This window comes from Cetorhinus maximus, chromosome 3 (genome assembly GCF_964194155.1).
Source record: "Cetorhinus maximus chromosome 3, sCetMax3.hap1.1, whole genome shotgun sequence".
Taxonomy (NCBI): domain Eukaryota; kingdom Metazoa; phylum Chordata; class Chondrichthyes; order Lamniformes; family Cetorhinidae; genus Cetorhinus; species Cetorhinus maximus.
In genome coordinates, this window is record NC_135881.1 from 151,699,042 (window position 1) to 151,726,406 (window position 27,365).

The following is a 27,365-nucleotide window of genomic DNA, read 5'->3' on the forward strand; positions in this document are numbered from 1 at the left end:
CAGCTGACAGGTCCCTTCCCCGACTGCTCTTCCCCAAGGTGAGTGATGTAGGCCGCACTCCCCGGGCTGTATTTTTTCTCTCCCCGCTCCATGTATCTCCCGCAGGTTTGCCCCTCTGACTGTTCTTCCCCAAGGTGAGTCTGTTCAACTTTTTTCTAGAATGACATTTGCACATTTAAAATAGTATACACAATGACTGGGGTGAGGGGAAACAAATCCAAATTTCTGTTTATTTGCAACAATTTGCTTTATAAAGCAGAAATTCTATGTTTGATGAAAGTATGAAGCCATTGGAAACTGAAAAAGGCAGTTGACTAATCAGCCATTGTAACGTTGAAGTTAAAGGATTCAAAAATGTTGATACACCTGGTACAAGCATCTAGAGAAAATATACCCACTAGTAGCTCATTCACTGAATCCTTCTCGCTGGGGATTAAATCACAATTAGCACTATGGGAATGAATTCAGTGCTATTATCTATATTTGGAGCTGAATCTGAGTCTTTTTTTATATTATTGTTTAATATTTATGTGAATCAAAACATGGCAGAGATATTTCATGCCTGTTTGTATTTTTGTAAACATAGGATGGAATTTTCCCAGAATTGCACTAAGTGCGGTAGCGGGTTGGTAAAATGGAGTCCTACCCGCTGATGAAAATGGCGGGTTTTCACGTCGTATCTTCCTGAGCCCACCCCATTACACATTCAATCCTGAGAAACACACCATTTCCATGGCGGGCAGGCTCTCATTTGCCCTCTCGCCATCACCCCGCTGTTGCATCACACCAGCCGCCATCTTTAAAGGGCAGCCACCAGCAAAGCTCTCATCACCACCAGCTCACCACCGCTGCCCGGGAGACATGGCCAGCAAAGGAAAAAAGACTGCAGCTCCCCGCTTCAACGACGGGACCCTTGAGCGACTGCTGGATGCCATGGAGGCCCACCGGGATGTGCTCTACCATTGCTCTGGCCGCAGGATGGGTAACAATGTCACCAACTCGGGAGTGGTCAGTGTCAATGCCCTTCAGAACAGGACAGCCACCCAGTGCTGCAAGAGAATGAATGATCTCCTCCGTTCTGCCAGAATAAATCACTCTTTTCATCACTCCCAACTCACACACTCACAAACCCATCACACACCCACAGGGCCCTCACTCACTGCCAGTGCAAGGGACATCATCATTCACGCTTTCACACACACCGTCATTGTCCCCATCCCATCCATGGAACCACTCACCACTCACACAGGTCAAGTATACTTATCATCTGTCCCGGCAGGAGCCCTGAGACACTCTCTCCATCTCTATTCATGCAGGACAAACTGGCTCACAACAGGAGGGAAAGGTTGCAGACAGGTGGAGAGATGCCGGAATTCAAAGTTCTCACGGAATTTGAAAACAGAGCCATCCAGCTGGCTGGCGATGACCGGGACCGGTCCTGTGCTGACGGTGAGGTCAGCGCTGCTCTACCAAGTGAGGATCCAGCAGTGCAACATCCATCAGACAACCATGCCATGAGTGATGTATCCTGTTTCACAGGCCACTGTCATGCACTAATTATCTCCCCTTGCTTTCACAGGCACATCTGGGAAACAGCAGACAGAGTCCACGACCCAGGGCCTCCAATCAAGCTCCGAAGAAACCTCTGAAGAGAAATCTGAAGGCACCCTCCCTGAAGTCCCGTCAAAGCGCTCACCCACACCCTCCACCAGCGCAGAGATACACACCTCGGTGGAACCTAGATTTAGAGTAGCCTCAAAATCACAACCTGGTGAACACATCGCACTTTTTGATCCACAGCAGGCGGAGGCAGGTATTTCCCAGGTCCCCAGCACTCGGAGGACTTCTGGAGACCAGAACGTTGCTAAGTCCGAGTCAGATGACCAGCCTCTGGACTCAGTCATGTCTCAGTTGCTGGAGCTGCAAAGACAAGCTCAGGAACATCAGGAAGGGATGTCCGCTGCACTCCTCAGGTTGCAAGGCACGATGGAGGCATCCATCCGTCTTCAGGCTGAGGTGATAGTGCTGGCATTGCAACGCACCGGGGTCAACACACTGGCAGAATGGCGGCCGCCATGGAGACCTTGGTCCAGGACGTCACTCCTGCACTGCTGCGCGGGCTGAACTCCATTGCTGATACCATAGTTGGCCTCCAACAGTGTGTACGCGAGAAGGGTGCTGGGCAGCTCAATCTCACTCCAGCTTCCGCTCACAGAGTCAGCCAAGAGCTCTCGGGCACCCATAGGGAGGAAGATCAGCAGATGCACACTCCGGGGCCACCCATGTGAATCCGGGAGTGACTGGCCCATCTGACTCCCCTCTTCTATCATAGGCCGAGGAGGGTGCCACTACCACACAGCAGGATCCCAAAAGCAGGCTGGGGCCCTCCAAGTCTCGGCCCTCCAAAGGACGCCCACCAAAGTCATCACAGACAGGGCATCATAGCCAGCAAGCTGCCTCCACCTCTGCTGTGGATGTCCGGGGAGCACCAAGGCGTAGTGGCAGGGTTAGGAAAGTTAGGTAAAAGTAACTCTTTCGAGTTATCAACAGTCACAGATTGTAACTGTTTCGAGTACATTCACAGTTCTTGGTTTCCGGGAGTGGGACATGAACCCACAACCTTCTGATTCAAAGGCGAGGGTGCTATGAACTGAGCCACAGCTGACACCTCGGTTAAGAAGATGTAGTTGCACAGCCTGGGCATGGGTGTTAATCACTTGAACATACTGTTTACTATTGTCAACAAACTCCTAAGAATGTCTCCCTGCCTATGGCTCCTTGTTCTGATGAGCAGTGTTTTTGTCACTCAGATGTGAAACCTTTCTGGACAACATAAAGGCAGGTGTCTCAGTCCAGGGCCTCTTCCCTGTGCTCTGTGCAGCCTTCAGACCACAGTGATGGTCCAGCCTTACACGCCCTGGAAACATTACTGATGCCTGCACCTCGGCGTTGCTGGTCATTGCTGCCAGAATGTAGTGGGCAGGTGCCATAGTGTTCTCTCATTCTCTCTGTGTGCACTCAGCACCTTTAAGGTGGGGCTGGCCCCCATCACACCAGCATCTGCGACCAGTGATGCTGTGCCCCAGCTCCTGAAGGGCTGAGGTGCTGAAGGCGGACACAGCATCAGATGCGTCTAAAGCTTCATGGCTGTGTCTCTGAGATGGCCCTGATCATGGAGCGCAAGCGAGCTGCCCTTGGCCAGACAGGAGTCAGACATTCTCAGAGACTATGTGAAGATCTATGGAGTGTCCTCACTGCATGTTGTCATCATCCTCCTGCAATCAAGCGACTATTAGGGCCTCCACTGCATCTCCATGACAGGAGCATTCTCTCAGAAGGTATTGGCGCTGCCATAAACCAGACTGGGGTCAAACGTTCACAACTGCAAAGTGAGGATCTACGGGGACACCTCACTGCATGTCATCATCATCCTCCATAAATCTAGCAGCTATGAGGGCCTCCCGAGTGCAACTGCCTTCTTTAGCCAGTGCAAGAGCCTCATCCCCGTCGTATTCACCACCGAGGACTCCCTCACCCTCATCCCCATCGATATCCTCCTCATCGGAGGAGACATGCAGCCCCTCGCCCCATTGCAGCGCCAGGTTGTAAAGGGCGCAACAGACAACGATGATGCGTGACACCCTCTGAGCACTGTATTGCAGGGCTCCACCAGACCGGTCCAGGCACTGGAACCACATCTTCAGCATCCCGATGGTCTGCTCCACCAAGTTGCGAGCTGCAGCATGAGCCTCATTATACCATCGCTCTGCTGCAGCCTGAGGTTGCCACATGTGTGTCATCAGTCACGGCATCTATGGGTAGCCCTTGTCCCCGAGGAGCCAACCTTGCAGCTTCTGTGGACCCTGGAAGACTGCAGGGATCTGTGAGCGACTCAGGAAGTAGGCACCGTGCACACTCCCTGGAAACCGTGCACATACCTGCAGGATGCGTTTCTGGTGGTTGCACACCAGCTGCATGTTCAGTGAGTGGAAGCCCATGCAGTTGATGAAGTCCACTGAGTGTAGCGATGGAGACCTGAGCGCCACATGAGTGCAGTCAATCGCACCCTGCACCTGTGGGAATCCTGAGATCGGGCGAATCCAATGGCCCTTGCATCCTGGCTGTCCCGGTCCTGGGTGAAATGCGCAAAGTTGTGTGTCATGGAGAAGATAGCATCCATGGCCTCATGGATGCGTTTATGGGTAGTGGATTGTGATATCCCACAGAGGTCACCTGTGGAGCCCTGAAAGGAGCCACTGGCATAGAAATTGAGCACCGCAGTCACTTTCACAGCCACTGGCAGTGGATGCCCTCCGTGTCCCCTTGACACCATGTCCTGCAGCAAGTGGCAGATGTGAGCCACCAGGTCCCTAGACATGCACAGTCATCGGTGACACTGGTTCTCAGTCATCTGCAGGAATGGCAGGCAGCGTCTATAGACCCTGGGTGTCGCTAGGCGCCGATCAGCCATGGCTCGCTGTCGCTCCTGAGCAGCGTGTGCGGGAGCCCCTGCTGCCCCTTCTTCATGAGGTTTTTGTGCAGCCAGGTGCCTCAGTTGCTCTGTCCTCCGTCTTCTACGGTCTCTGTAGGCCAACACGCATACAGCTAGGTCACCAGGATCCATGATCCTGACGTGGTCCTCCTGCAGCATGAAAGAGAGAGAGAGACGTGGTTATCATGGCTGTACTTAGCACCTTTCCTGTCCCTATGTGACCGCCCCTTAATGCTTCCTGGAGAGTGCTGGTCACCCCTCGGATGGCCACAGATGAGTGCACTGCATGGCTGCCCTGTCAACCTGCGACATGGTGGACACTGGCCCAAACCAGGATGCTGAGATTGCAAGGAGCTGTGAGCGTCTCCAGCAGTGACTGCTACATGGCCAGTGTTGGCGAGGAGATTGTACAATGTGTGCAGTCCAACTGCTCTGCGGTCCAATAATGTGGTGGAGGACTCAAAGTCTGTGCTGGAGAGGTGGGGGGGTAGGCGGTGCCTGTGGGGGGTAAGGTCTGCAACGCATGGTGGTCCTTTGGTGCCTCTGCGTTGCTTACATGGGTGGGCAGGCTGGAGCCTGACCCCAATCATATCACTGAGGCTGTGTCTGATCTATCTTAGTTGCAGAGGAATGGTCAGTTTATACAAGTGTCCCTAATGTGTGGCCATTTCCCTCGCTTACCCTGCCCCCCACCTCGATTGCCTGTGCCCAGGGCAGCACTTGACCTCTCCCCCCCTTCCTCAGCAGTCACCTCCGAGGCTGGCCAGCACTTTCCCCTAGATCCACTCCCCTGCCACACAGCAGTCGCCTGCGGGGCCAGGTATCAGTTTCCCCTGAGGCCTGTAAACAACGGGTGAGCTGTGGAGAACGCTGCTGCTCACTCTCCTCAGTTCCCCCAAAGTGAAGGCCGTCAAGTGTACGTTGCCTGCGTGCTGTTGTGAAACACATCGATGTGCTTTCCCACCGACGATGCAGCGGGGGTTCCAAGAGCCTGGCGGGATGGCCTTTTAAGTATATGCTAATGTATTACAATTAGCTCCCTGCCGACCGATGGTGGGAAACGCAGCCCACGGTCGGTGGGCTGAGCGGAAGATGGCGACCTGCCTTCACACCGTCGTGAAGTGGGTCCTGCCATATTTTCTGTGCGCGCCACCTATCACACCCGCTACTAGCGGGCTCGGAAAATTCCGCCCATAATTTTCAATATGGTGAAGTAGTGATATAAAACCCAATCCAGGGACAACCGGAAGCAGTTTTGACTATAAGAATACTCTCAAAGCATCAAGAAATTTGTAGCTTTAGTAAGGCAAACAAATTTAATGGAGTTAAAGAAAGAACCTTGTGCTGAGTATCCGAACAGGATGCTATGCTAATATACAGGCCCAATTTGACGAGAATGACAAGATGTGATATCAAACCCCACCCCCCCGCTGCCCCCCACCCCACCCCCATTCCTCTCCGCCTCCCCCCACCCCACCCCCACCCCTCCCCCCCACCCCACCCCATCTTACAGAAACCATTAGTTAGAAACAAGAATTGTGACTTTAGTGATCACTGCTCTGTCAGATAGCGTATAGAAGAGAATAAGAACAGCAATGCAGTACAATCTCTCACTGGTTGAATCTGATGTCAACAGGCTCACTAAAGGTTAGGGAATAGTGGTACTTTAATAATTGTGCAAATTGTGATATGATCTGGAAGGGATACTCTGTCAATGGTTAACAGTTTGCTAACTTGATCTCAGTCCATGAGAGGAACTTTCAAACACACTTTAACGAGCATTTTTACCTTTGCAGGGATGGCGTTATCCTATAGAAAATCCTGGATAGATATCAATGTCTAATGTACCACAGTTCAGAAGCCTGACCTCACCACTGCAGACTCTGACCAATGCAAATGGTATTGGAAAATGTAGTTTTGACAAACATACCTGAGTTGATATTTTCAAACACCAAAGAACTGATTGTCAAACAAGCTGCTAGAAATGTATCAAAGAACAATGGCCTGGAGCTCCTGCGGAGTGACAATCATCATCGGATTGCTGCTCCTCTCGAAACTTTCCACCCCTCGACGCTGTTCTGCATTTCTGCCAGGTCTTCCAGGCCAGGGTTCTTCAGGAACGCAGAGCACAGAGAACTCCATCGCAGTAGAGATGGGGCGAAGACAGGGCATACCATCCAGTATGTTTAAATGTCCAGTGTGAATATTAGTGAATGGGTGAGTGGATGAATGAATGAATGGGCAGGGTGAGTGGCAGGTGGGTGAGGTGGCAGGCGGGTAGGGTGACTGGGGGAGGGTGAGGTGTGTTTGTAACTGGGTCAGGGGTTAGTCAGGCGGTAGGGGTAGCCAGGTTGGGGGTTAGTCAGGCCAGGTTGGTTCGGGGGTTAGTCGGGAGGTGGGGCAGACAGGCCTGGGAAGCGGTATAGTCAAGTGGTCGGGGGTTTGTCAGGTTGGGTCGGGTCAGGTTGTGGTCTGTGGGTCAGAGGGGGTAGTTAGGTCGGGTCGGGGGGGTAGTCAGGGGGTTGAGGCAAAGTCATAGGGTCCGTATGAGTGATTGCGCTTCAGTTCTATCGTTACCCAAGGTAACTATCCAGGTGATTACCATTGTAAACATTATTTTCAAAATAGTGAGGAAGGGATATAAAACCCTTGCCTCTATGTGAGTTGGTTGGCTGCAGTGTGTTCCCAAAAGAGGTGATTTGCAATGCAAAAGCTTGTAAGGCTCTTTCATAGGGTGCACTTGCATCATTTCTAGTGACCACCATGATGTTATTTGCCCTGAGACAGTTCCCCATTGGGATTTGCTTGGGGATACATGGTTATCCATGGGGAAGGCATGGCCTGCCCATCTAAGTTGAATTTTCTGGAGAGTGGACTCCATTCTATTGAGCCCAGCACATCAGAGTTCTTCATTGTTTGTGATGTTTTGCTGCTCTCCATTCTTTCAGACATGATTATGGAGTTGGCTGTTGGCAGAATTTGCTTTCTGGATGTGCACACAAATACCTTCATCAATAGTAGCATTGCTAGAGAGCATACTGCTAAGGTATGAGAATTTTTCCACAACATTAAGACTGGTGCCATCAATGGTCATATCTGGTGCTTCATAGTGTGTGCCTGGTGTAGGCTGAAACATAACCACAGTGATTTTCTTTTACTGGTCTTGTTGCAAACGCCATATAGGCTGTCCAACATAAGCCCTAATCACACGTTGATTCCAGGAGGACATCATTTACGAGGCTGTCTAGTAGGTGGCTCAATAGGATCCGTGTAAGATCTCTCCTGCAATTGAGCGAAGATTTATTCATCGGTGGTTGTGGCATACATTTTTGGATCCTATCCATTTCCAGATGCTGACCAAGTTGGTAGCTTTGTGGTCCTGATCCCAGATCCTCTGGAAGACAGCTGTAAGTTTGTTAACAAGCTCTGTACTATTACACTTCCAAATCTTAGCCAGAATGCAGCCTGGACCAGGGGTTTGGTTTGGTTGATTTGATTGCCTTAATGCTTTCTTAACTGCTCAATTTGATGCAAAGAAACTGCAGAAAAGTGGAAGTCTCAGATAGGAATATTTAAATCCCATGCAAGCGATGTGGGAGCTTGTTAGGTGATTTCAGAGGACCATTAACAGTCAACCACATTGGTCTAGAGTCACATCTAGGCAAGACTTAGTAGAGACAGCAGGTATCCTTCCCTAAAGGACATTAGTGAATCAGATGGGTTTTTAAGATAATTTAGTAATTTCATGGTTCACAGTACAGAGACTACTTTTTCACTCCAGATTTATTAATTGATTGAACATAAATTCTACCAAATGCCATGGTGGGATTTGCACTTGTGTCTCTAGAGCATTAGTCCCAAGTGAGTAACTGACCACACAACATAGAGTGCTGATGGCAGAGCTCATGGCAAAGAAAACAAAATGGCAGAAGACAAGAGGTAGACAGAAGATCTTGTAGTGGAAGCTCAAATATCTGCAAGTGAAGGGAGAATTCAGAAAGCAGAGATGGTTAACAGAAGAAGTTACCACAGACACCGTGGAAGACTGGTGGAACTCAGTCGCAGACTTGATTAGGAAAACTGGGTGAAGAAGTATGTGAAAGATAATCAGGGAGGAGAAAGGCTGGAAAAGAGACTTGGTAGTGGAATAAAAACCCAGAAAGTGCAGTGAAAGAAAATAAGGAACTGTTAAATGAGTGGAAATAGCCAGGGCTCAAAGAAGATAAAGGGCAGTGCAAAAAGGCAAAAAAACATTGTGTAATTGCTGGAGAATGATCCTGGCCATGGAATAAATATATGGAAGTCTAGATACCAAAGAGGGACAAAAAGATATCTTCAGGATAGCAGATCCTAGGGATAGTTTAACAAGTGATGTGGGAAATATATGTACAATCAAGGATGCAGGTGGTCTAACTCCAGTGAAAGAGGGTGAAATAACAGAGAACTGGGGTCGATACTTTAACTGGCTTATGGATAAAGAAAATCTGAGAACAAAGACAGAAGAGGTAGCAGCAAATCAAGGGATGACAACTAGTATCAATCTGGAAGAACTCACAACAGCAATGCAAGTAATGAAAAACAGCAAAGCCAAAATGACTGGATGAGATACCAGTGGAAATATGGACTTGCCTAGGTGAATGAGGTTCAAGTCCTGAACAAGCTGTTCAATTGTGTTACGATAGAGAGAAAATCCCAAGGGCATGGAAGCAAAACATTTTAGTACCAATATTCAAAGGAAAGGGAGACATTCAAGATTGCAAACTCTACTGAGGAATTAAACCTCTGCCACATACCTTCAGAAATGGGAGAGAGTCATGGGCCAGAGACTGAGAAAATTAGTGGAAATCCATGAAAGTCAGTTCGGATTCATGCCCAGAAGAAGCACCACCGATGCCATTTTCTATTGAGACAAGTGATGGAGAAATATCAGGAAGACCAATGAAACATGAATACTGTATTCATCGATGTAGAGAAGGCTTATGACCAGTTGCCTAGGGAGGAAGTCCTGAGATGAGCTAGAATTCATGAAGTCCTTGAGAAGTACATGCGACTATTGCAGGACATGTACAAGCCAACAAGAGTAAGAAGCAGTGTGGGGGAGAGTGAGAGTTTCAAAACCAAAGTTGGATTACACCAAGGAGCGGCAGTGAGCCCCTTCCACTCCCTGATTGTCACGGATGTTCTAACTGAGCAAATGAGACAGGAAGTGCCGCTGTCTACAATACTTGCAGATAACATTGAGCTATGTGGTGGGGATGATGAGAACATGACAGAATACCTGGAAAACTTGAGAAAAGCATCGGGAAGACAGGAGTATGAAGATCTGTAGACCAAAGACCCAATATATGGACTGTCAGTTTGAGCCAGGGAAGAGGATCAGAGTGAAGGTGTGAAGATTATGGGTGAAGAGTTGTGAGAAAGTGAGTAGTTTCAAGTACCTTGTGTCAATGGTGGCAGAAAATGGAAGTATGGAAACAGAAATGAAGCAGTGGATTAGATTTGATTGGAGTAATTGGAAGAAGTGCAATGGAATGCTATATAATAGAAAAACATCACTGAAATAGAAAGGAAGAATCTACAAGAATCAGTCTTGTTATACAGTGCACAAACTTGGGTAATATCTCGAAGAGAGGAGCAATGACTGGATACTAATGAGATGCAGATGCTGAGATGGATGTGTGGAATGAGGAGAAAGGACTAAAACTGGAATCAGCACATCAGGAAGATTGTGGGAGCATCAAAGAAAGTAGCAGAGAAGATATTAAAATGGTCTGGTCATGTGTTGTGGAGAGAGAGAGGAAATGTGGTGAGGTGAGTTCTGGAAGTGGGACTGCCAGGAAGAAGGAGAAGAGGATGATAATGATCAGATGGAAAGATGCGGTGGCAGGAGGCTTAAATGGAGTAGGATTGGAAGAGGGTTAGATGACTAACAGGAGGAAATGGAGAAGTGTGGTCACCCAGCATTGTGGTGACCTCAAGTCAAATAGGAGAAGGCAAAAAAAGATGGAGACTATGGGACATAAAACCCATTGGCTCAAAAGTCCTGGAGTATACACTAGGGGTGGGATCTTCTGGCCGCACCCACTGCCAGGATCATCTTGTCCCACCAAAAGCCAATGGACTTTTGGCTGGCGAGCTGCATCCCCCGCAGCAGGTCCCACCATGGCAGGGCCAGGAAATCCTGGCCTAGGTTGAGCTTGCCTGTAATCTTTCGCATTAATCCTATCGAGGTATGGGTGATCAGGGAAAGATGATCATATCTATGTTAAATTTCATGGAAACCTGAAAAAATTGCAAGGTAAACTTCTGAAATTGGATCCTTTACAAGTGCACTTCTGGCACTGCAGTAATAGGGAAAAGGTGTTCTGGTGAGTGAAGATACTGTAGGGTTGATTTTACTTGCTTTGCCTATTGTTAAAGGGGCAGAAATGATCTGAAAATGGGGTATGTAGCTTTACTCCCCCACCGATGTTGAGAATGCAACTGTCCCATTTTAAAGGACCATATGCCATTAGCTGTCCATAGCAATGCCTGTTTCAGATGGTAAGCTTCTTTTAATATTCATATTGGTGTCCAATACTGTAAATAGGTATCTGATTGCCGTTTTAAGTTGAAAATGGTGAAAACATGCATGATACAGACATAGTAGTTACATGAGGGCTAGAGTCAAACAGCCCTAGCAAAGTCAACTGCTCTAATATAGGTGTCATTGGCTCTTTTCTAAGTTACACTACATAAAAAAGGACTTGCATTTATATAGCGCATTTCATGACCTCAGGATGTCCCAAACAATGGTCTTGCTAAGCTGCGTGGGTGCGCAGCTATGCAGCAACCTAAACATATTTCAAGTCTTGTTCTGGGATAAATCATTTGTGCAGCTGCACAAAAAAAATTAAAGGGGCCTTGATCTGGAAAAAAGCAAGGAACGTAGGTTCCAAAGTGCCTTACAGTCATTGAAGTACTTCTTGAAGTATGGCCACTGTTGTAATGTGGGAAACAGGATAGTCAATTTGCACACAACAAATTTCCACTAAGAACAACGCGATAATGATCAGCTAATCTGTCTTTTTGTAATGTTGGGCAGAATCTTGTGGAGGCAGCTGGGGTCTCACAAGCCAGGTGGAGCGCCGGCAAGAGACCCGCGTTACCTCCTTTGGGGGAGGCCTCCTGAATCTGAACCAACGTGGCAGTTGAGAGGCCACCAGTGGGCGTTCCCTAGGATCAAGGAGGCAGGACTCCAGTCCCACCCCAGATCAGGAGCCAGCAGCTCTTTTTCTCAGCAGCGCCATGAGGGAGGTAGTGGCTGCTGCCGCAATGACATCCACTGGAGGCCGGGGATGACGGAGCAACCCAGCCCATTAAGTAATGGCAGGAGGGGTTTCACTGGGTGGGAGTTGTGGTAGAAAGTAGTGTGGGGGTGGCTGGCATTTAGGGCAGGGGGTGGTTCTCAGTGGCCATAGCCCCTTCCCAGTGTCAGGTCCCTGGATCAAGCCCTGAGTGCCTTCGTAGGAACACCCCCACTTCCTGGGAGACCACAGGCAGCTTGCACAAGTTTGCTTTGTGTCTCCTCGTGTGATGACAGGCTCACCCGTTGCTGCGTTAATACTAGTGGCAGCAGGGTGAAGCCCTCAATTGAACATTAATTGCCCACTTAAGGGCCTCAGTTAGTAACAGGGTGGGAAGACCATTCACAGGCCTTCCTATCAAGGACTTAATGGAGGTGGAGGCAAGAAGGTTGCAGAGTCCCCACCTGCCACCATGTCACTTGATTAAATGCCCTCCTCACCTCCAAACACACAAGCAAGGGCAAAAGATTCCACCCACCAAATTGAGGGAGAAATATTGGGCAGGACATCAGGGATTACTCCCCTGCTTTTCTTCAAAATAGGGCCATGGGATCTTTTACAATGACTTGAGAGGCAGATTGGACCTTGGTTTAACATTACCTCTAAGAGGTATTACTGCCGATGGTGCAGCACTCCCTCAGCGCTAAAGTGACAGCCTTAATTTTTGTGCTCAAGTTCTGCAGTGGGACTTGAACCCAGAAAATTCTAACACAAGAGGTAAGAGTTCTACTAACTGAGCCATGGCTGAAGCTTTATCAAATTCAAAGAGCCTGAGTCACACGTGCATAAGTGAACTGAAAACAGCTAAATTACAAGACATAGCCTGGCACAATGAATCACATGCAAAAGCAGTCAATGATCTGTATCGTACATCACAGCAGCACACAGTATTCAAAACTTAAATATAGGACTCTTAGTGCAATCTATTTAAATTAAGTTACACTGATCACTACTCTAATGTGCTATTATTTCCAAGCCTTGCAATTTATCCCAAGCAGGAATAGTTAATAACACCAGTTAATGTATTCACTGCAGAAAATATTGGAATTGAATTTCTGCAGGAGTTTGCCTGATTGTCTGCCATTTTTCTAAGGTTTGCGTGACTCTTTCATTGAATTTACTGGAATGTGCATGAGCAGAAGAAACCCCTACCCAAATATTCAATGCTTTATCTGTCAAAAAGAGGCTGCAATAAGTCCTGAAAAAAAGCAACATTCATGTAAGACAACTCCAGAAAAACATACCCTAGAAAGTGCCTTTGAGGCAAATTAAATTTTAAAACACTGCAAAATAAGTTCTTTACAGGTGAAATAAATAATGATTTATTTTTATTTTTCTTGGACTATGGCTTCAAAATTGGACTGTGTCAGGATTTTTTTTTTCTATTTTTAATATTTTTGACAGTGCAGCTGATCTCCCTGAGGCAGCACTTAGCCTCAGGGAGATGAGTGCGCTCTTTCGATTTTGGGGCTCTCCCCCCACCCGCACAGGGAGCGCACAGCGCTTCCGTGCGGACATCACGCTGGGCGGGCCTTAATTGGCCCGCCCACGTAAAATGGGGCCATGACCCCGATCGGGGGCGCTGATTGGAAGCGTGCCTGCCCATCAACTTCCCCCCCAACAGGGGGAAAATCCTGCCCAAGGAATTTAATCGCCAAACCATCAGTAAATGTCACAGTACACCATGTAATGGAAGCACATTTTGAATTATTCATTCACCATAAATAAAAAAAGCAATGTATGCTCTGACTCTCCATGACCAATGACACTGGAAACCCCTTATGCACGTTTTCCACACATACACACACAGGGCAGATTCTTCTGGTCGGCATGCAGGGGTGGGCCCGACACACTGATGTGTAAAATGACACGCAATGACGTCGGGCATGTGTCCCAATGTCATCGCGCGCCATCGCAATATTTCATTCGGCGGACACACCCTGGAGTTGGCTGCGCTCCCGCCATAATGAAAAGGGCCTATTAAGGCCATTAAGAAATCAATTTAGCCACTTGTGAACGCTGCCCGTACAACCTTAAGGTTGGCGGACAGGCGGAAAGCCCAAGCGGCCTTCGCGTTTTTCAGGAAAACTCATCCACGAAGCTTTTATTAAATTAATTAATTAATTTTCATAGATATAAAAACATGTCCCCACTCATGTGACATAGTCACATGAGGGGACATGTTTAAATAAATTTTTGATTCAATTCTTTAATCATTTTAATATCCATTCATTCCCTCTGAGGCAGTTTCATGCCTTAGGGAGATTGCTGCGCTCTTTCATGTGCATGCGCGAAACAGCGCTGGCCCCGAATCTCCCTCCTCCCCCTGCCCACACAGGTAGCGCTGCTACCGGCTGGGTATTACACTGGGCGGGCTTTAATTGGCCCGCCCACCTAAAATGGCAGCGCGGAGACAATCGCTCCGTACCCGCCCCTGTCCCTTCCCGCCCAGCCCGCCCACCATAGGAGAAACCTGGCCATACATCCCAAGGCTGGGGGAACATGAAAATCTCACCTGACTTTCATAGTTGTCCTTATGTTCAACATTTCTGTTTGTCTATTCAGGGGAAACCATATCAATGATTATAGAATATGAGTAGCATCCAGTTGCACTAATAATAGATTTGGAGAAGTTTATATCTAATTGTTAATGATAAACAATCTTGTGTCATATGGTATAAGGATCGTTTCTCTATGGTTGCATAGCTGACCTTTTTTAATAGATTATATTCAGATTGATACCTTTAATCCAAAGCACTTTGAATGCTTGTTTCTGCTGCTGATAAAATTATCAAGGAAGAAAGTTCCTCTCCTCCTGGAGCTAATGACTGATGCTGGGATACAATTCTACATGTACTGGCTACCCAAGGCTTCTTAAGTAAGTGGCCCTTCTCCATTTGAGTACCTAGATGATGGGCAGACATTGTGAGGTTATTGAGCAGAAAAACCTAACCTCATCTGGCCTCATGTCCAAACTCACATGCTTTCCAACTTGGGTCAATGGATAGTGAGGAATGAAAACCCTGATTCTTCTTCTCCATAGCTCTGGAAGGCTAAAATTACTGACCCCATACTGACGAGATCAGGTAACTTGGCACAGACCAAGGGCTGAATTTTACGTTGATCGGGCAGACGGGTGGGCGCCCGACCAGATTGGGTGTAAAATCACGTGAGATGATGTCGGGCAAGCATCCCGACGTAATCGCACACTTGCGTGATATTTCACTCGATGGGCGCACGCAAAAGTCGGAAGTGCACCCACTGACAATTAAGAGGGCAATTAAGACCATTAACGGCGCAATTGTCTGCCATTTTTCATCACCAGTCCAAACTTACGGTTGGCGGATGGGCGAATCGGCCAGGCAGCCTTTATAGTTTTCATGAAACCTCATCCAAGGGCGGGATGAGGTTTCCGTTATGAAATAAAATAAAAATAAAAATCTGTGGGCAGTATTTTTGTCGTCTATATTTTTAGGTGCCTGGTTGTGATGCTCGGACATTTTTTTTCTGCTTTTTAAAACTTTATTGGAACATTTTCAGGTCTGCAGCTCCCTGAGGCAGCTTCCTACTTTCAGGGAGCTTTCTCTCAGCGCTCGCCCACGCCTGTGTTGCCATCATCGCCCACTCTCCTCCGGCCCCCCCATCCCGGCAGCGCTGAACTTTTCAGCGTGCGCTTCACACTGGTTGGCTTTTAATTGGCCAGCCAGTGTGAAATTGCGGTCGGGGGCTGATTGGGGTCCGTTTCCCGGCCAATCTCAGGCCTGCCAATCGCCCCCACCCACCGATTGCATCCCTCATCCAAGTTCTTATTCATTTATGTGGATCAGTATCACACTGAGCAATATATTTCAACACTTAAACCTGACTAGAAAACAGACAAGAAAAAGAAGTCTACAGCAACAGTATCTGCCTCTCAAACCTCTCCAGAAAATCAAGCACCACTAGGGTGGAAGAATGAATTATTTCTAAGTTACTACAGGACAGACACAAGTCGATCAAACTCTTTTCACTGAGCTTTGAATATCAGCATTCCCAAGGGATGAGGGAAATATGGGAAAGAATGTAATGGAATGCCCCGGTTAACATCAATGAGCGTATATTTTGAGTAGAGGGTGTTCCCAGCTTTCCACCTCAGTTTTTGCATCATTTGTCCAGGATAAGAGTTTCTGAAGAAACCTGGGTCAGAATTTTCGGGTCGGTGAGCAGGGGTGGGGCCTGCTTGCCGACACGTAAAATGACGCGCGGTGACGTCGGGCGTGCGTCCTGACGTCACCACGTGTCATTCAGATCTTGAGTTTGGCGGTTGTGGACCAGAGTCGGCTGCATGCCCGCCGAACTGTCAAAGACCTATTAAGGACATTTAAACACCAATTAAACTAATTAACAGAGCTGCCCGTCCAACCTTAAGGTTGGCGGGCAGGCAAAGAGCCCAGGCAGCCTTCACATTTTTCATGGAACCTCATCCATGGACAGGATGAGGTTTCATGAAGGTTTTTAAAGCTTAATAAAAGTTTTTAATAAAATTCATTGACATGTCCCAGCTCATGTTACACTTTTCTAAAATCATACTAACCTCCCTGAGGCGCCTCCGTGCCTCGGGGAGATTTCTGCGCTCTTTTACACGCATGTGGGAAAGAGCGCTGGCCCCGACTCTCCCTCCTCCCCCCACCCGCACAGCGCTTCCAGGTGCGCATCACGCTGGGTGGGCCTTAATTGGCCCACCCACGTAAAATGGCAGCGCGCAGCCGATCGCGGGCGGCAATCGGCAACACGCCTGCCTGCACCCGCTCCCAACCAGGACAAAATTCTCCCCCTAGTGTTAGAACTGACCCTGGGGCTCCTGAAGTGGTGCTTAAGGGATAGACTATAAATGAAATAGTGACTTCCCCTTCCCTCCCATGCCAAAGATGATCCAATGGTCTCAAAGCATTTGACTCTGTAGAAGCAGTCAAGATGTTCCTGCTTCTTCCTCAATTCTGGGAGGGGTGATGTGGGAGGCCAAAGGTCAGGCTGCTAGTGCTGGCAGCTCATCCAAGACGTGAAAGTGGTCAAGAATTGAAAAATTGTGACATCCACCTTGATGACATGTGTAGCATAACTCAGGTGCACTGCATCAGTCAGGTGTCAATTAGATCATCGGGTGGTGAACGTCTATCCAATGTTAATTTAGAAACACAGCAATAACTGAAATTCATTGTGATGGGCGATACATAAACAAGCTCAACAAAAGCATCACCCAGTGTTGTTATAAAATTCATAGCTCTGGGAATACCAGCTCCCAATTCTTTTTCAACATAAAAAAGAAATTGCTAATGTAATGGTAATCAAAAGCTATAAAGAAACAGACTGAGGTCAGCAATGACAAGTAAAAGAAACTCTCTTTATCTGCTTCATAAAGGACATGCTGGACCAAGTAAACAATTTACTCTCAAATGGGTAGGCAATAGCACTAGAAACATCACTACAAAACTGTATACAACACAAAGCAATGTTCCAGAAAACAGAGATCAGCACAGAAACATTCAAACCACAGATAGCAAGGAAGAAAAATAGCCTTTACAAACTGCTAACAGAGGGGTTGTGCAAAAAACAAGTGCACAAGAGATACAGATTAACACCGCGGCCAATTGAAACCTTACATTGAGAACAGTGATAGAAGTGTTTTCACAACAAAAGAACCAACTCCAAAGAATAATTATGGCAGTGAAAAGATTGCAACCAAGAAGTAAAACTGAATCGCATTCCCTCTGTACAGACAGGTCAACACCCCTATCTGTCAATCAAGGGATTCAATCACATTTGTTGGGAATGCAATTACACAGCAGAAAATGTAACATTTCCCCCAAAACGTGGCATTTTAAATGTTATTGCTGATGTAAAAATATCGTCCTATTTGTGATTTTATGAAACCATTTTAAATTGTAAATCTCATCATGAAATGGTTGACCTCTCAATTGAAGTGTCATCTTTACCACATTTCTGAAACTATGCAGGAAACACAATGTTACTTCATTTAGTTCAGACTCTCAGCAACTTCTCCACCATTGTCCACCCCATCCCACCCTCCTCATGCATTGAAAGAAAAGTTACTACAGTGTGATGTCAATCCCTGAGCAGATATCCACCTCCTAATGCTGGCTGAAGTTCAGCGTGCATATTGCTGCAAGGCAAAACATTAGATTGCATAGAGAAACTGAATATGGTTAAAACAATAAACCTCTACAGTTTCTATTTAGTGTGAGAACTGCTTTAATATATAAGAAGGCAGGTGATAGAAGACAGTGTGCAACATTGTTTATTTAAATGTCGCTGAAAAATTTAGCTTTCACCAGCGGTAAAAGTATAAGTCCAGTGGCAAGTGCTTAAAGCACTAATTATCCAGGAATGCGTACCCGTAGAATAAAAATTGGGATTTTATTTTTTTCCAATTGCGTATCAGTTTGCTAATGTATATTCCCTTTGTTGTTCTTATTTCAAAGAATATGCAAGGGTGGCAAAAAAGCAATTGTGACAGTGCATTGATTTTAATTGGAGTGACAATCTCATTGATCTGTTATAATAGGAATATCATTCTAGATGGCAAAGAATAATTATTGCCAAGAGTATTTCAAAATCTGTGAGTTATACTTTAAAATAGCAATCAATTTGAACCCATGGAACCACAGGACACAATGTAATTTACCCGACTCATAACAATAGAGATAATCAAAAATCAGGTTGCATTATTTGGGCAATAACATGTTCATATTCATTGTGTAGGCAGCAGTCTACTTCCTGATCTATGCTCCATACTCCTGTGAATAAACAAGATGAACCACGTTATATGGGACACAAACACCGAAAATGCATGCATTGACTTCTGTCTTGTGCATTTAGTTTCATGTGCGTCTGGATTTATTTTTCTAATATTGTTTACAGAAAAAATGAAAAATGAAAACAAACTGCTGGAAAATAGTAGAATAAAGTCCTCCGCTCGCTGCACAGACTTTGATTCCAAATTGAGATCCCTTCGATTCTGAATCCAAACACATTGATTGGCCAGTGGGGTTAAAGCACTGTTGGTCCATCAGGAATTTCAATGTATACTAGTAGTAGACTGCCAGAGACCCAGACGCATACCACCCACTGCAAGTCAGTGACTTTAGCATATTACCCCACACATTCTGCTAGTAAAATAAATAGACTCAACTGCCAAAAACTAATCCATTATAATAAAAAAAAGAAAAATTTGGCATATTCATTTCCAATTTTTATTTTAATAGATGAGAAAATTCCTTGGAGGATTGAAAAATAGATTTTGCATGATTTGCTCCCTTTTGTAGGATAAGCAGATTATCTCAAATACATTCAAATTCAAACTGAACCAAGTTCATAATTCTTTGAAGAGAACCAGATCAGCCCAATACATATTCATTTGAATTCAGCACTCATCTCAACTTGATTGGTAAATAGAATGCTGAGGATACAGCCAAGACAAGCAAGTATATGTCAGAAGAGATTGTGCTTAAACTATGCAGTGCTCTGGTCAGACCACTGTAAGAAAGGGTCAATCTTTGTACAGAGAACAGTGTATCAGCAAATAGTATTCTGTTATTGAAGCCAGAACATACCTCAGTTACAATGCTAGGAAGACATAACATGATCAGGTATCTGATAGGTGCAAGCATGTATAAACAATATTGTGATCAAAAACAAGGCAAGTAAATTGGAAACACCCATTGCATAACATCAAGAGGCACATTTCGATCCCTGACAAAGCTGGTGATTTACTTTCTACGTCTGGTTCTGTAAACTATTGTTTATGCTGTAATACACTGTTTTGTGTAAAATTTTGCAAGTCTTACATAAAGTATAATTGTATCCAATTGGAGTTGAGTTGAATGCCCTACGCAACACTGTGTCCAGTTCGGAATCAAATATATGGCATTCTAATCGAAGCAATGAGTCATAGAAGAGCTATGAGGCTGCTCCTTTATAAGGAATAAACTCTAGCCTATTGGCCTTGGCCATAAGCAAATAAGAATTGACCATCTAAAGGTTTATAAGGTAGGAAACAGCATAGTAAAAGTAAATGACTTGGATTATTATAGCATGTTAAACCTTGTAGAATTTAGGCAAACAAGGAGACAAGGGTTCAAAACAGCAAAAGATAAATAGAGAACAAATGTTAGAAGTTTTTCCTACCGTAAAGACATGGAATAGATATCTGGGTTGGCTACTGGAGCCAGAAACATGATGCATTTGAAAAAGAATTGGATGTACTGATGAGAGAACTATCAAGTCTTTCTGGGTGAACGGATTATAACTATTCAATAATTGATGATTATATTTTACTTATAAACCTGCTTGTCTGAAGACACCTGAATTGGAAACAATGGTATATAATTTCTAAGGATCCATTTTTAATACACTAAATGTGGCACAGCTGTCATTCATTAATATTCATGAATTTGGGTTTACTTCCTCGATGTTAGGAAAAATGTGGCACCAGTATTTAAGAAGGCTTGACTATTGTGTTTACACTTGATTCACATCATATACATTCACACACCTGGAGGTTTCCATGGGCAGAATTTTATCCTTGGCGCGTGGGTGCGCACCTGGCACACCTGTGCATGAAATAAAGCGCATTGATGTTGGACGAGCGTCCCGACATCAATGTGCACTCTTGTGATATTTTGCTAGGCGGGTGCGCGATTAAGACGGAGGTGCGCCCACCATTAATTAAGTGGCCAGTTAAGGCCCTTGAGAGACCAATTGTCTCTGAGTTTACGTAGCCTGTGCGATTTTCAGGCTGTCGCATGGGAAAAACGGGCAGACAGGCAGGGCACAATTTGCAAAATCTCATCCACGGGCGGGATAAGAGAGGTCAGTGGACTTGAGAAAGCGATTAGTGAGGCGTTTAGGATATCACTTGCTGCTGCTTGCTTCTGTGAACAGGACAGCTTCACCTCGCTTCAGCACTGCATTCAGAGCATTTAAAGGCTTCAGTTCAGGACTCAGTGTTGGCTTCCAGGAAGGATTCACACTGCGTGGGGCCTTCCAGGTATCAGACAGCCTTCCCTTACCCTCCGCTGGAGGCACCTCCTCCTCTGAGGAAGAGAGGGCCAGAAGGGGGAGGAGGCCAGGTGTCCCTATTCAGCTTCCAGGGGAGCAACCTGTGGAAGGAGAGGCGCAGACACAAAGGGTGCAGGGCCAACAGGAAGTCTAAGGTGGAAGGGGTCGCAGGAGATGCCACTATCCTGCTGCCAGGGTTTACAAGCAGCGATGCAGCTACCTCAATATGTCTGAGGTGCAGTGCCATAGGAGGCTCCGTCCCTCAAGGGAGACAGTGACCTCCATTGGCCCTGAGATCAGCTCTGACTATGTGGGTGGACACCCCATGCCAGTGGCTCTGAAGGTCACAGTGGCAATTTCTATGCCTCCAGCTCTATCCAGGGGTCAGTGGGGGATCTGTGTGGAGTCTCATAATCAGCCGTCTACCAACTGTGTGAAACTGATGACAGGCACTCTATTCAGGTGGGCATAGACTATCATTCATTACCGTATGGATGAGGCCAGCCAGACACAGCAAGCCATAGGCTTCACGGCCATTGCTGGCTTCCCCCTTGTCCAGGGGGCAATAGATTGCACACATGTGGCCATCAAGGCACCAGCAGGTAAGCCGGGTGCCTTCATCAACAGGAAGGGCTTCCACTCCATGAATGTGCAGATAGTGTGTGATCACAGGATGCTGATTCTACAAGTCTGTGCAAGGTACCCAGGCAGCTCCCATGACGTTTACATCCTGAGACACTCCCAGGTGCCGAGGCTCTTCAGTGCCCCAGCCCAGCTGGATGGATGGCTGCTGGGTGACAAGGTGTATCCGCTCAAAAGGTGGCTCTTGACGCCTCTCTGCCATCCAAGAACAGAGGCGGAGCAGCGGTACAATAGGAGCCACGCCTCCACAAGGGCTGTAATAGAGAGGACCATCGGTCTGATCAAGATGTGCTTCTGATGCCTGGACCGTTCAGGGGGTGCACTCCAATACCCCCCAGATCATGTGTCGGTGATATTGGTTGCATGCCGTGCTCTCTACAATCTTGCGCTGGAAAGGGGGGATGCAGTGGAAGAAGAAGATCTTGACGCAGCTGCACAAGCAACAGACGATGAGTCGAGTAGTGTCTGAGGATGAGCACGGTCAGGAAAATGCTGAGGACACTGACCTGGGTAACATCCATGGAGGCAGGGACACCTTGGATGTTTTATCCAATGTTCCTTCAGCTAGACTACCATATAAGAACCATCACTGCATGCAAGGGCTGCAGGCTCCATATTCGATCACTGACAGGACCAGTTCCTTAGACAACAACATACACTCTGTGCCTTTGCAACAAAGTTTCAGGAGATACATGTCCATCATAACACTATGGCCTACCCTGCACCTCCAGAACAAATGAAGCATCCAGAGGCCAGTTGCAGAAAAAATCTCACTTACTGCTGACTGACAAACATTGCAGAAATTAACATTGGCTGGTATTTTGCATCACACCATTAAACAAACACAGAAAAATGGGGGAAACAAATATCACCCGTGATCAGGCCATGTTGTGTTTAAGGTGCTTAAGTTTTCGCTCGTGGGTGCTACATCTTGGTGCTCCCCTCTATCTGGCAACGGCATTAGAGACAGCCTGCTCACTCTGCTGTCCTGTTGGCCTTGATGACCTTAGCAGGCATCCTCTGGCCCGTGGAGCCTGTGCTGGCCCCACCTGGGAGGGAGCGGCCTGTGCCATGACTGGCATCTCCCCAGTTGCCATAGCCTCAGCAGATGCCACGGTCACTGGCAGAGGGGTGGAGGAGCTGCTGCCTTCATCCAGAGCACCCCGAGAGGAGCCCGCACAGGCGACATGCAACTCGTATGCCAACATCAGGTTGCCTTGGACTTCCCTGCTCACCATTGATGGACGGGCACCTAGCTGGGATACTGGGTGCCCAATCCATCTCCCACACTGACACTGACCAGCTGAGGTCATTGCTGGTGTGAGGGCTTGCAGGTCCGAGTGCATCTCCAGGAATATCTGATTGAGTCCCTGGAGGAGCCTCTCCATGAGAGTTGCCACTCTTTCCTTGGGGGAGCAATGCGCTCGGCCATGAGGGTCAAGGCAGTGATCATGCTCAGGATGGACTCTTCCACAACGGAGACCATGGCACGCATTCCCTCATGTATCTCTGCCAGACCCTCCCGCACACTCTGCTGGACATCCAGCATCTGCTGCCTCAGGGACAACTCCAGAGGCTCATCATCAGCCTTCGACTGAGCATGTTCCTGGTCCCCAGAAGTCCTCCGATTGCCGGCGCCCTGGGCACTCTCTGACTCCACTTGCAACTCTGGCGAGTGTGAAGTGCCCTCACAAATGTGCACCGAGATGCTAGACACAAATCTAATGCCCACTGAGGTGCTGGTATCTGCGTTGGTGCCTACTTGACAGAGAGGATGTGACACTGGTGCGTGGTCATCATGGTGGCCCTCAGGGGTCAGGTTGGGCCTCAAGCTCCTTTCAACGAAGGGCTGCTGGTGAGCCTAAACTGGAGAAGAAAGACATGTCATTAGTTTAAGTCATTAGGCTGTCACTGTGCATGCCTGGCGCCCTGATTAGACAGAGATCTGTATCATGGTGACCTTGTCTTTCCATTATCGATGGGGATTCCAGGTTCGACGCTCACATCAATATACAGACTACACTGGAATGGTCGCAAAGAGCCACATTCTCATCTCAGTGCACTGCACTCTTACCTCCCTCTGGCACCCCAACCTCACCACGGCCGCTTGACCGAGGTGCATGGCGCCACTCCAGCTCCAGGGCCTCCTGCTCATATCTACTGAGGATGAGGATGTGTGGGGGTCCCTCGCCAGTCCATGTCCTCTCTGTATTGTTATGGGATGTTTTCTCCTGAAAGGACAGAGGAGCATTGATTAGTCCACCGTCTGCCTGCAGCACCATTGCAGCCTGGCCAATCCCACTTGAGGAAAACTTTGCAGGGCTCAGCCCAATCATGACCCTGGAGCCACAAGGCACTCAGTCCAAGCAGGCAGGGCTCACCTCCTTGGCCAGATCCTGCCTCATTGACATTTGCCACTCACACTGTAACACCTCTGAGGGGATGGGCAGCTCTTACCTGTTCTGCAAAGTGACTCATGCGAACACGGTACTCACCCTTCCCGATCGCAGGAGATCATTGAAGTGCTTCCAGCACTTCCACCCATGTGCACCTCGCCACGCCCTGGCTGTTGACCCTGGATGCCACCTCCTCCCAGGCCTTTTTGGTGAGGTGGGGGAGCCTCCTCCTCCTCCTGTCCCTGAGGACAAGGGTTTCCCTCCTGGCTGTCACCTCCTCCAGGAGGGCTGCTAGGCACTCATCTGAGAAATGCGGGACCGACTGCCCTGCCAGCCTGCCCTCCCCCCTGACGTGTCCACCCGCTACGGTATCCATGCGCAGGACTTCCTCATCCTTCAGTGTCTGTGTGTTGTCACCAAAAGTATTCAATCTGTTCACAGAACAAACATTCAGAGAATTTGATGTTCTTCCAGGAGTAAAAATTGGAGGCAAGAACATAACAAAATTACAGTACGCTGATGACACAGTGCTGCTTACAGAATAAGAAGAAGCCCTATAAAATATTACAGATTAAGTAAAATCTATAAGTTTAAAATACAAATTGATGATGAACACCAAAAAAGACAAAAACAATGGTAGTTAAACGGAATACATTAGAAAAAACTAGAGTGAAGATTGAAGTGGCTGGTGTCACACTGAAACAAGTGGTTAAGTTTGTCTATTTAGGACAACTTAAAACAGGAGATGGTATGTGCACTGCTGAAGTCAGATGAAGGATATAGATAGCCAGAAATAATTTCTTGAGGATGAAGGATGTGTTAACAAGAAAACTCAAGCTTGTAACAAGGAAAAACTCATTCTACCCAGTTTCCTGTGTGCCTCAGAAACCTGGACAATAAGCAAAGACCTGGGAAGAAAATAGAGGCCTTTGAAATGTGGATGCTAAGGTATCTGCTTAAAATTCCATATACAGACCGTAGAACAATGGAAGAGGTACTTGAAATAGCAAGAGCAAAAATAATTTTTAAAAATGACTTGCAGAAAAGAAAATGCCAGTATTTTGGCCATTCATTCAGAGCTGAAAAGCTACAGTGATCTCTTCTAGAGGGAAAAGTGAAGGGCAGCAGAAAGAAGGGTCGATCTCGGCACAGTTGGAGGACGATATCAAAGTGCAGTTGCAGATTAGCAATGGTGGATGTGTGAGGATGGCTCAAGGCAGACGACCATGACATACCATGACAGCAGATCTCCTCCTAGGAGTAGCTACGTGTAGCAGCAGCAGAAACCTTGTGGCTGCTCGGCCCAGTGAGTTCTGGTTTCAACCAAACCATTGAGTCACTTCAAGAATGGAATTGAAGCCCCTCCATATGAAGAAGGAAAATCAAAAAGTGAGCCAACCTCTGTCACACAAACATACCTACCATCGTGCACCTATGAAATAGCAGTGGATAGACACCTGGGCACAGGTTGGTCAGATAGTTGTGTTTGATACAGAGAAAGACCAGAGGGAAAACAAAATAGAGGGAGAAGTAAATAATTTTGTTCCAGCATCATTGCTCCATGCTGAAGTTCTCAAGCATAAAATCTGAAAATGACAAGAACATTCAGCACTTCAGAAAGCATCTACAGACAGAACAGACAAGTTAACATTTAAAGTGGGCACCCTTCTTCCAAACTTATCGTACATGTTTAGTTCCTGAAATAGCAATCAACCAACTTCTCCAAAAATGTTGAGGTGTGATTTTTGTGTATTAATTTTTAATGTTTTTTCATTTCAGTATTGGGAAATGACAGTGACATTGTGATGTTACAAGTGTGACAAAATGAGCAATATGCCAGGGAAATGTTATCTCTTTGAAATATAGAGGGAAAAGAAGGAGGATATATTTTTTTTATTTGGGATTCTGTTCCTTTATCCGTGAACAGTGGGGGTGATTTCACTGGTCACTATCTTTCGGACCATTGTAACTAAATGTGGGAAGACTTCTAATAGTTGGTGTTTCAAATAAAGTTGTGCAGAGATTCTCTTGGAAAACATAAGTGGTCAGTAATATGACTCTCATACAGTGACACCAGTGCCATTAGTGTACAGGGGCAGAATATTCCCCCCGTCGGGAAGGAAGTTGAAGAGCGGGCGCGCGGAGGCACGCCTCCGATCGGTGCCCCCAATTGAGGGCGTGCCGCCATTTTACGTGGGCGGGCCAATTAAGGCCCGCCCAGCATGACGTTCACACGGAAGCGCTATGCGCTCCCTTTGAGGGTGGGGGGGAAGCCCTAAACCTGAAAGTGCGCTCTTTCGCACATGCGTATGAAAGAGCGCATTCATCTCCCTGAGGCTAGGTGCTGCCTCAGGGAGATCAGCTGTTCTGTCAAAAATATTAAAAATAGAAAAAAAAAATTCCCTGACATGTCCCCTCATGTGACATTGTCACATGAGTTGGGACATGTCCATAACTTTTAAAAACACTTTAATTAAATTTTTTAAGACCTACATGAAACCTCATCCTGCCCGTGGATGAGGTTTCATGCTTTTTCTAATGCCCGCCATGGCTCCTGGCCTGCCCACCAACCTTAAGGTTGGACGGGCAGGTCCATTAATTACTTAAATGACTGTCAATGGCTTCAATTGGCCATTGACAGGTTGGCGGACGCGCAGCTGATTTTGCTGCGCCCCCATCTACCTGAAAATTTAAATGGGGCAGGATGACGTCGGGAGTTCCGCCCGACATCATCCTGCGTCATTTTATGTGTCAGCAAGTAGGCCCCACCCCCCCGGTCGCTGACGGTAAAATCCTGGCCCAGGAAATTGTTGCACATGATTAGAGATCTTTGGATCAGGTTATATATTAGCATGGATTGAAACTTAGTTAACGCACAGAAACAGACAGCAAGAAGAAATGAGTCATTTTCAAATTGGCAGGTTATAATTAGTGGAGTACAGTAAGGATCTGTGCTTTAGCCTCAACTATTTACAACCTATATGAATGACTTAAATGAGGGGAATGAGTGTAATATGTCAGAGTTTGCTGACAATACAAAACTAGATGGGAAAGTAAGCAGTGAGGAGGATGCACAGAGGCTGCAAAGGGATATAGAAATAGACGGCAGACTGAGTACATTGTGGGAAATGCAAAATTATCCATTTTGATAGGAAGAATAGAAAAGAAGAATATTTTTAAAAGGCAGAAAACTAGTAAAAGTTAATAATCAGAATGGTTTGGATGCTTTTATGCACAAATTTCAGAAAGCTAACATGCAGGTACAGTAATTGATTGGAAAGGCAAATGGTATGCTAGGCTTTATTGCGAGGATGTTGGAGTACAAGAGTACAAGTTTTGTCGCAATTATATAAGGCTTTGGTGAGACCACGCCTGGAGGTTTGAGGCTGGGTTTTTGCTAATGAGGTGGGAAGCTTGAGTCGGGGAATTTCC